This window comes from Sinocyclocheilus anshuiensis, unplaced genomic scaffold (genome assembly GCF_001515605.1).
Source record: "Sinocyclocheilus anshuiensis isolate Anshui unplaced genomic scaffold, SAMN03320099.WGS_v1.1 scaffold63, whole genome shotgun sequence".
Lineage (NCBI taxonomy): Eukaryota > Metazoa > Chordata > Actinopteri > Cypriniformes > Cyprinidae > Sinocyclocheilus > Sinocyclocheilus anshuiensis.
This window is the reverse complement of record NW_015552625.1, coordinates 164,296-175,019: the sequence shown is the minus strand read 5'-3', so window position 1 is coordinate 175,019 and position 10,724 is coordinate 164,296. Positions and strand designations below refer to the sequence as shown.

Sequence of the window (10,724 nt, the reverse complement as noted above, 5' to 3'; positions counted from 1 at the left end):
TCCCGCTGCAAAATGATGGGTTCTTTTCATCCCAAACTCTCATTGCCATGGTTACAATGTTTAAGCCTGCGAGATGAGCAGAATGAGGTGTAAGAGAGAAAAAAAGAAGACAGTGCCAAGCTTTGATTCTCGTACCGTTTCAACTGCGATCAAACGGATGAATCTAATCATAACAAAGGACAGATTCCATTTTGCTAGGGCTCATTGTGCTGTGAATGGAAAAAGGAGGGGGTTTGCTGAGTTATAACAAAGTGATGGGGTCTGATGCTTAATTAAACCACAATTTAACAAATTCTAGATTAATTTCTGCTGGCTAAGGAGGATCCAGGCCCTGAAAGTGAACAGCATGAAAAGAAAACTGACAAAAATCTGATATTTTTTTCTAAATATGCAGCCAAACTCACAAAAGTGTCACGCAGGGCCTATATGTTGTCAAGGTTGGCACGTAGCCAGTTGTGCATGGACTGCCTAGCTGTCTGAGAGACGAGAGTGAGACCTAGAGCAGGAAACAGTTCCTGACCCAGGCTTCACCCTGCACGCACATTGTCCCATAGCACTGACCGTCACTGCAGTTAAAGTTTCTGGCTGTCTCTGTGTGTTAACTCACCCCCCTCAGCCACATACAGGATGCAGATGTGCATGGTAGCCGTTGTGTCCCTCAGCTCTTCCAGAAAACAACCAACACCACTAGAGCTTCTGTACTAAACAGAGAACAGAGAAACAGAGAAAGGGTGGTGTCAAAACATTTGAAGCATAAAGACTGGGGTCTCTTGTAGTTCATATATTATACTGGATACACTCTGTTGTCTGTGAGAGATGGACTGTGCTGTGATAATAGCTGACTAGAACGCTCATTTGATGCCAAACATGTTGGGAGCTTTCCAAATGCTTGTGTCCACTGCCCTGTGTGTTCCAAGTACCCCAGCTTTGTCATATGGACATTTATGAAGACAAAATGTGGACAAACACCTGTGATCCAGACAAACAGAGTTACAATATTACAGGCAGGACTTCCTGTAATGCGACACTTCCATTGCCAAGTACACTATACTGTTCAAATACTTGATACATTGAAATTATAAAATTAAAGTGACAGGACAGACATTTATAATGTTTATAAAGATTTCTATTTCAAATAAATGCTGTTCTTGTGAACTTTCTGTTGATCAAAGTATCATGTATCATGGTTTTCACAACAATAATAAGCAGCATGGCTTTTCAACATGGATAATAATACCACATCAGCATATTAAAATGTTTTCTGAGGGGTCATGTGACTGATGACTGGAGTAATGGCTGCTGTAAATGCAGCGTTCCAATCACAGGAATAAATTGTATCTTAAAATATATTAAAATGGCCATAAATATATTTTTAGTTGTATCAATATTTCATAATATTACTGTTTTTTATTGCATTTTGTTTTATCAAATGAATGCAGCCTTGTTAAGCGTGTAGAGTGTAGATTTATTCATGTCAGGCAGAAAGCAAAAAAATAAAAAGAGAACCACGGCTGGCATTACTGTAAGGAAAAAGTTTTTCTTAAATACAGAAGAATGTGAGTTTTTAACCTGTTAACCCCGCACCTGGACGCCGGCGCACTGAACGCTCTTTGTTTGATCGTGTCAATGTTTACGAATAGATTCAATTTTGAAGAAACTTTTGAGAATTTTGAAAAAACAAAACAAAACAAAAAACCGAGAATCTCGTTGAAGTGCTTTACATTTATTGCAAAATCAAGACATCATTCAATGTAACATAATAACTTCGCCTATATTTTGCAACAGCATTCACATCAGAAATGTGCATGTGATGCCTTTAAATACTACCTAAGGAGGCAGTTCACCAGGAACAAAGAGTACATCTATTCACTGGTATTAAACCACAGTCCAACACCACATAATAATAAACAATAGAATCCGCTCTAAACCAGAGGCTTCACACTCTACAAAAGTACACCACTGCAATACCGACACAGAAAAATGACATACCACTCTCAGAAGAACAAATTCAATGAAGTCAGCAGAGCTTCAGGACAATACACTAGCCTTGAAATTACAAACCACGACGAAGACACAATACACTCAGTGCCATGTCATCACACTCAGGCAGAAAGCAAAAGTACAGAGAACCACTGCTGGTATTACTGTAAGCATATTATGAAAAGTTTCTACTTTTTATTATAATACATACAGCAGTATGTAAGAGCTTTCAAAGTTATGAGGATTTTGAAAAAAAAAGTTGAGGAATGTTTTAGACTGTGTGAATCAGTATCAAAATCTTTTTTTTTTTTTTTAATAGACTGAGAATAATAATATAATAATAAACAAAAACTTTTTTTTTTTTTTTTTAATAGACTGAGAATAATAATATAATAATAAAACCTCTCTAGATTAAATTCAGTTCAAGTTTATTTGTCTAGACACTGGCAACATAATATATCAACACGCTCTAGGACTAAAAGGTCCCCTACTGTTCACAACATTCAAAGGTTCCTTGACTTTTCAGGTTATTTGTGATTAACTGGATAGGAATTACTGTTAAGTATATAAAATATTTTACTGATTTATCCCTTGTTAAAATATTTTTGAGCTTGGCATAACTAGAAAAAAATGTCATAAAATGTATAAAAATGCCCATGGAATTATAATACTTTATTAATTTAAATGTCTAGTAATCATGTCTAGACATACATTTTATTGATTTTTAGTTGTTTTAGCTTATTTTTAATGCTTGCCTTGTCTTGGCCCCCGTGGAATTTTGCTGATGCCCCCTAGTGGGCCCTGGCCCCCTGGTTGAGAACCACAAATCTAGGGTGTCTGTTTTTAATAAATCTATATATTTCAGTGAAAAATCATAACACACAATAATATACATCTACACCACTATATACCATCTTCTCCACTTTCCTGCAACACTACAAATCTATAGCCTTGAAATGTGTGTTCTTTGAATTCAGTCACGAGGTCAGTCTGTAACTTTACTACTAAAGACAGCTAGACTGTGGATATTCTACTAAACTCAAAACTAGATGTGCATTGAATGGAATATTTCCAAATAAATCCACTGTTAGAGAACAGATTATAAAAAACTAAAACAGAAACATTAACTAAAGGGGCCATACAATTTTTTTATTTTTTTTTGCCCTGAACCCTGGTTAATTTGTGTGTCTGGTATGAATGAACCAATTAAGCTTTAGTAGGTCAAAGAACACCTAATCAAATATGCTATATTGACTTAAAAAATACTAGAAATCAACAACAACATTAACAACACCAAATAACCCCAGAAGCTTAACCTACTAGCTTTTCATCATGAGAAATGTCTTTTGTCCAAAAACATTTATGTTTAATTCAAAGTCAGATGCTATATACAAAACAGAAAGCAAAGCGGAGTGAGTCGAGAATGTGAACCAGAGCTGGTGGGCTGCCTTGAGCAGCGGCACACAGAATGTCGCTGCAAAGAGTTGAAGGCTGAATCACACGGCCGTGCCCTCTTTCTGCCTCCCTCTATTTCACATTTATTTCCTTTTCTTTCTCCTCCTTTCAGCTCTGGCCTTCACTAGCCCACAGAAAGGCTAAGTCCTCAAAGGCTTAGTTCAAACAGACTGAGCTGTGGAGGTCTTAACTGCGGAAGACTTCCTTCTGAGGGGCCGGATTCCAAAAGGCTGATTTCTGAGAGGGATTATTTTCTGGAGAGAACAAGAAGTCATCTTAAGGCTGGTAAGTTCCAGGTGTTCAGGCCAGAAAGAGGTGTTAGAAATCTGGACAGGAGACAGATGGAGTTTTTAACGGAGGCGGGGTCAGGAGAGGTCAATGTCATGGACACACCGAGGCTCTTCCACCGAGGGGATGATCCACACGACCGCACGTCCCAAGAGGCTGCTGACAGTAAAGGCTACTGCTGAATTTATGGTTATCCTCAATCATCTCACTGCCAAGACTAACAGATTTAACCAGTTGACTTTGGCCAACTCAGCTTGAGATTCATGGCTTTTTATCCAGGGTACGGCTGAGAGCAGAAGATGCTATCCCCGCCACTTGGAGAAGTCCGCGTCCAGAGAAATGAGCAAATCAATCAAAACCACTCATTTCCCTCCAGAAACTCTGCAAAAGTCACAATATTCCACAAACAGGATGATTGCATGCCTAATGGAAAATCTGACCATTAAGTATGAAATGAGATGAATAACAATGGCGCACAACATCTCTGCGTGTAGCTGAATCAGGACGCGTGGCGCAATCGTTACCCCACTGAGACCATCACACACCCCAACATCTCTCAGCACCAGTGATGTTTCATCAAATTGATGAAGAGGAACATTTGCTGACTCAACATCCTCACAGGCCTGGCTGCAATTTATTGGAAGCGATGATACATTGTCAAATACAAGTACAGCCATACAGTAACATGAAAGTTTGTGCTTATGAATGCTCAGGTTTGACTTTCAAATTGTGACAAGCGCACAGGAATGAATCAAATGCTATTTGTAGACTAAAGAAAGACTAAAGGCTAGACTAAGGCTAAAGGAAAATAAATAAACATGATTCATAACACTTTAACATCTCATTGACTTACAATAATGTTTTGGGGCAAAAGTTATAAGAAGTTTCTTATGCACATCATGGCTGTATTTTTTTTTTTTTAACAAAATATGGTAAAAACTGTAATATTGTGAAATGTCATTTCAATTTTATTCAACTGTTTTTTTGTATTTAATATTTTGTAATGTAATTTATCATTCTAGTAAACTGTTGAGATGAGTCTAATATGCATTCTATTTTGGGGCTCAAGACACATTTCTTATTAATACCAGTGTAGAGAACAGTTAGCGCTGATTACAATTTTTGTGGAAACCATGATACACTTCTTTCAGGATTCTCTGATGAATAGAAAGCTCAGGAGAGCAGCATTAATTTGAAGCAGATTTTTGTGTAAAAATGTGGATAAAAAATAGGGCACACTTTTACGTCAAATCCTGAAAATTTAAAGGAATCTTTTTAGTTACAGAATCTGATTTTCAACATTTGAGAACATTGAGTACATATTTAGCACTCTACAACAGAACATGTGTGTTCTGCCCACATTCTTTGTCATTTAGCCATCTAAATGTTCATCAACCTATGCTTTAATTAACAATGAACGACATCAGGTAAGGGTCAAAGATTAAATCATATGAATATAAGACATATTCTTAAAGAAAGAATTTAAATATTGAGTAAACTTCTCAGCGGACATCTTCCAGATGGTATTTTTGCATACATACATGTGCTGTGGAGTTTTTGCAATTAGAAGTGCTAATTACCTGGTGACCTGTGTGTTTTGAGTACAGCATTACAAATGAATGCCATGAAAATGTCAGCTTTTTACTTTCAAAAAATAAGTTTTGCTGAGATTACAATAATTAATCAAACTTGGAAGAAGATTATTCCCAGGCATAGAGGTTCAAAGATATCTCACCCTCTCTTCAGTCTAACACGCTCTCACTTTCACTGCTTTTACACATCTTACGCATTGTCCTGGTGGAACTGAACTGGCATGGAGTGTGATCTTTTTTTTTCTAGTTTTATTTAATGTAGGGTAACATTTAAAGAGAGCTTATAGCCTCAAATGTGTTCAAACAAAAATCATCATGCAGTACTTTTAAATAAATATAAATGGAGGACTGTAAATTTAAATGATTATATTTCTGTATCTCATAAAACATTTAAGAACGCTATTTATTTTCCCTTTTCTTAAAAAATTAAATTAAATAAAATTGCCGAAAATTCTGTTAACCTCAGGTCATCCTGAGATGTAGATAAGTTTGTTTCTTCCTCAGAACAGATTTAGAGAAAATTGATAAAAAAGAAAAGAAAATTGACAATTGCTTTAATTTATATACTGCAGTTGTATGGATTACTTGTGGATTATTGTGATGTTTTTATCAGCTGTTTAAACTCTCATTCTGATGGCACCCATTTACTCCAGAGGATCCATTGATGAACAAGTGATGTAATATAAAATTTATCCAAAACTGTTTCGATGAAGAAACAAATGACAATCTACATAGTGGATGGCTGGAGAGTGAGTAAATTTTTAGCAAATTTCCATTTTGGGGTGAACTATTTCTTTAAGACTGCACTAGAGAATGTTATTCTCTCTACTGTCATCCGCATTTGAAAATAAATTAAAAACATTTTTTATAAATGAAAATATTGAAGCTAAACTGTCATTCTACACCAAGACCCTAAGAAGAAAGTCCTACAAGGCATATAGTTAAACGCCATCATATAGCCAGACTTCTTTTAACTGTTTAGAGTCATGACATAAATGACGATGTAAACCTGAAATTTCCTGTCAAAACCAACCTGACCGCTCCGATATATTCATCATTACTGTAAGCTTATCATATGTATTTAATGTACTCGCTCAATAAACAAACTTCTCAAGTCTTCCCCCCCAAAAAAAATCTCATATAGTGCACCTTTCAACCCATTCTCTTCAATGATACTCATGAAATTGTGAATACAAAAGCCAAACATGTTTGCTGTCCTTGTGCCGACAATATTGCTAGACCGAAGATGGCCTCTTTCTCTCTCCTCGCATCAGTCCCCCCCTCTGCGCCCTGCCCCCTTTCATGCAGAATAACATGCATATGTAAATGAAGCATAAGCCCCTGCCCTCACCGTTCCACCATTCTTTCAGAAGCACCTCAATAGCCTGCACATCCTAAACCGAAGGTATTCATGACGGACGGCCAATGTGAAAGTGGCCAGAACCTAATTTCATTTATTACGTATTCCTTTCCACATCTCTTTTCCCTCTCGCTCATTCCGCGCAGCTAGCTAGTGGTCTGGGCGCAGTCTTAATACGCTCGGTCCATTGTGGCCCAGCTTTGTTGTCCTCCCCAGTCGCTATCATCTGTTCTCAGAGCAGACAATGGGCAGCGTTGATGCTGGACACGGTGGTCATGTTCTATTTGCCGATGTGCATTATCTCCCAATCCCGTCCTTTTGCTGCCCATGCTCTGTGAGTGTCCCTCGCTCTGAATAGAGTCTAAAGCCATTAATGGAGAGAGAAGGGGGGGATAAAAAAAACGTGGTGGGTGAAAGTGGGCATGGACTGTTATATAGGCTACATTTGGGCTTGGCCACATGCATACTAATAACATCATTACAGAGCAGCTCTTCTGGAGAGCATGTTTACTTTGTTATGGTTTCCATCACCTTCCTCTCCTCCACCGCCAAATCACTAATGCCCACCTCTTTCTCTCCCCCTCCATTTCACCTTTTTTTCCCCGAATGTAAATAGCATGCAGGGCTAATTTTCTTATATTTTGCCAAAAAAATTAAGTTACGTAGTTCCAGTAATTCTCTCTCCAGCGGGTGCACACTGTGTGGGTGGTGCTCCGCACAGCAAGCACTTCTTTTCCATGGCATTGAACTTGACCCTGAATGACCTTTTTATAATGAGTGAATTGAAAACATCTCCCTTTGGAATGCAGCTTGTAGACACTGGCTAGGGCTGTTTTTTTCTTCCTCGACACCCCCTTCCACACATCTCTGCTTTTGATGAATTAAAGGGGCAGTATCCTCATGCTCCTCACCTGCGCTGTAATGCGTGGCTCTCAAAGGATGGGAGGTCAATAACGCTGCCTTTATAAAGCAGAGTCCACTGAAGAGAGACACAGAGAGGAGAAAAAAGCTGCCGCTTTCTCCTTCAGGCACTGAGGCAGCAAAATAAACCAATACCTGTTCTTTTATTTACAGCATTAATACAAGCTTACAAACAAGAGTGAGGGGTTTGTACAGGCTGAGCCGTGGCTCAATTCCCCACCATAACACTAAACACTTGAAAGCAGTCGGCACTACGGTACAACATTGCAAACATCTACAGATCCACAGAAGTGTGATCACTGAGAACCCGAGTTCAAGTGACTAAGGAGCTCTACGCACTTCTCAGCGGCACCTTGGGACAAATCAATGTTTGATGCAAAGCTCAGCTTAGCAAAGCCTCTGTTAGCTGACTGGTAATGGTAATATCATATTGTACCTGCAGCACTGCTATCTATATTAGAGGTTAATGATATCACTGAACTGAATCAGATTTGTATGTAAATTAGGACTGGGCCGTATGAAGATATATAGAGTGCAATGGTAGAAATGTGTCATTTGGTAGAGATTTCATTTAACTCAAAGCAGAATTTAGTCGTTTACAATGTAGATTTTGAATTATATATATTTTTTTATTTGTTATTATTATTATTATTTTGATTTTGATTTTTTTGTTATCCAATAGTTGATTGTCTGAATGAATGACGTTCAAAGAGTGTGGATATAAACTGAATCATTTACTTAGTTTATTTGTCCAAAAATATTGATTTATTCAGGAGTGATACAAGTGACTACCTTTATTAATGAATCATTGATTCATTCACTCAACCAAATCAATTTGTTAAAAACACTGATTCACTCAAGAACAAAACAAGTGAGTCGATGTGTCGGAATACGCCTACTTTCCTATAATAGCATGTGAAAAACAGTTCACCAAATGACTGTCTGAATTCACAGTATAACAAGAATGAAGCAAGGACCATATCCAGTGACTCTGTAGGTCAGCAATGACAACTTGAAGAGTGTGTCTGGATTATAATTAGAAGTAAGTTCTTCAGCAAACATAGTACTCAGTATACGATTTCAGATGCAGTGACTATCTTTGAGTGAATCATTGATTCATTCACTCAACCAAATTGAATCATTCAAAAACACTGATTTTTTTTTTGAGGAAAGTCGTTCAGTCAACCAAATCAATTAATTCAACACTAATCAACTGAGGAACGAATCACAACTCCAGTGACATAGTTGTTGTTGACATAGCAAAAATAGTCTAATTAACTTACAGTACTGAGTCTAAAATAGTTTCCCAGTACTAATTTTTTGTTTTTTGAACTGTTTTAAAAAGCAATATGATGCTGTTGTTCTGAATATCAACATGCCTGTGATTACCTGAACAACAACACTTTTGCTTATAGGATTATTGCTTAATTACACTTCAAGGTTTTGGTCATACCACCCTCTTTAATGTGAATACAGCCTCTCACACAAAAGTACAGTATGAGGCAGAAGTTAGGTTTATTTGTGACCTTCTTCAATATGGATTTTTTTTTTTTCAGATAGAAGCGGTCCAGTATTTTGTGTGTGTCTGTGTGCGTGTTGCTCTGAAGTGTGCTAGAGAGGTGCATTTGATCTTAATGGTGATATATTCTCCGTCAGCGCTGTCACGATCCATCACTTAGCGCAGACCTGCCGCAGCTGCCCAGTTGAGGTGTGGCTTATTACACCACCCCAAAGCTCATGAATAATAAACAGGGTTGAAGAGCCATCTAAGCTAAGACCCTGAGAAGCAATACCCTCTCTTTTCCCCCTCCCTCCCGCCAGGGGACTCCATGTTTATGCATGATGCCTGTTTCATATGTATCGGCCACATCATTTCTGCTGTTGTCCCGGGAACTGATGACACGCTCTGCATTAGGAGTGATGACCTGCACACAAGGGCCCGATACTTGCTCCACTTTACAGCCATTGTCAAAACACTGCTGCATTATCCACACAAACACACACACATACACATGCTCAGATAATATACAAGGGGTTGTTGTTTTTCATACATCTTCGTGAATAGCGATTTTGTATGTGTGTGCGCGTCTATTTGCAGTTTGCTTACACTTTGCCTGCTTGTGTCTTATTATCAAGATAGGAAGTGAGACAAGTGAGACAAAAGGAAAGGTGTTCTCTGACAATCATCCGCTCATAATTAAAGCTGCCTTATTATACCTCACATCTCGCTTTGGTGTCAGAGCAAGAGGAGAGTTGATCCAACCATTTTCAATTTTCAAAGTTTTTTTCCAACTCTGTTGGAATATCTGAATGGAAGAAAAATAATACATAATGCATATTATGAACATGTAAAAAACAGCACTTTATTAATATTTAATCTGAGGATGCGAATGTCTCAGTATTTCCATATCAAAACAGATATTACGTTTTGTTTAGGTCTGGGCTCATTTTTGAATTTCAGCTGTTCTCATGCTCCTTTGGTTTACACACTGTATATGGCTGTAATGCAGATCCTTTTGCATGCATTGATAAAGCTGGCTTAGTTTTTGTATGTGCTTTATGATTTTATGGTACAGCTCTTGTTTCTGCAATACATTAAACTGGGAGAACTAATGGAACCTGAAATCCAAGAAAAAGATATCCTTGAAGAAACAAAAACACAAGAAAGCAATATAAATAAATAATTTTTGGGTCTGTAAAACATAAAAAGAAGTTGCTTATGCTCACCAAGTATAAGTTTGTTTGTTTTTTTTTTTCATTAAAAATACAGTAAAGACAGTAATATTGTTTACATTTCTATTTTAATATATTTTCAAATGTAATTTATTCCTGTAATGGCAAAGCTGATTTATAGGATGCCTAAAGTTTTGCCAGGAAATCTTCTCAATTTACTTGACAATGGCAGAAGCAACTTCAAGGTTGTCTAAAACATAATTTTATACCCACAACATTTGTTGGGGAGGAAATGTGTCTGGTGCCACCACTAATGCTATACATTTTTACCCACTGCCATTTATTCATCAAATTACAGACAGTATTAGATTGAAATTGGATTTATTTTTTTTATTTTTTATCAGAAGTATGTGAGACCCGAATTGATTACATCTGTCTCCAATTACTTCACTATT

The 10,724-nt window shown here is 37.4% G+C and overlaps 1 long non-coding RNA gene across 1 annotated transcript in view; it reads right to left on the bottom strand.

Moving 5' to 3' along the window:
* Positions 1-611: 611 nt before the first annotated feature.
* The window catches only part of LOC107666528 (uncharacterized), a 158,816-nt gene continuing 148,703 nt past the window's right edge, over positions 612-10,724 (bottom strand). Inside the window, exon 4 of the long non-coding RNA XR_001631675.1 lies at positions 612-696. This is a non-coding gene — a long non-coding RNA (uncharacterized LOC107666528). The remainder of the gene's footprint in view (positions 697-10,724) is intronic.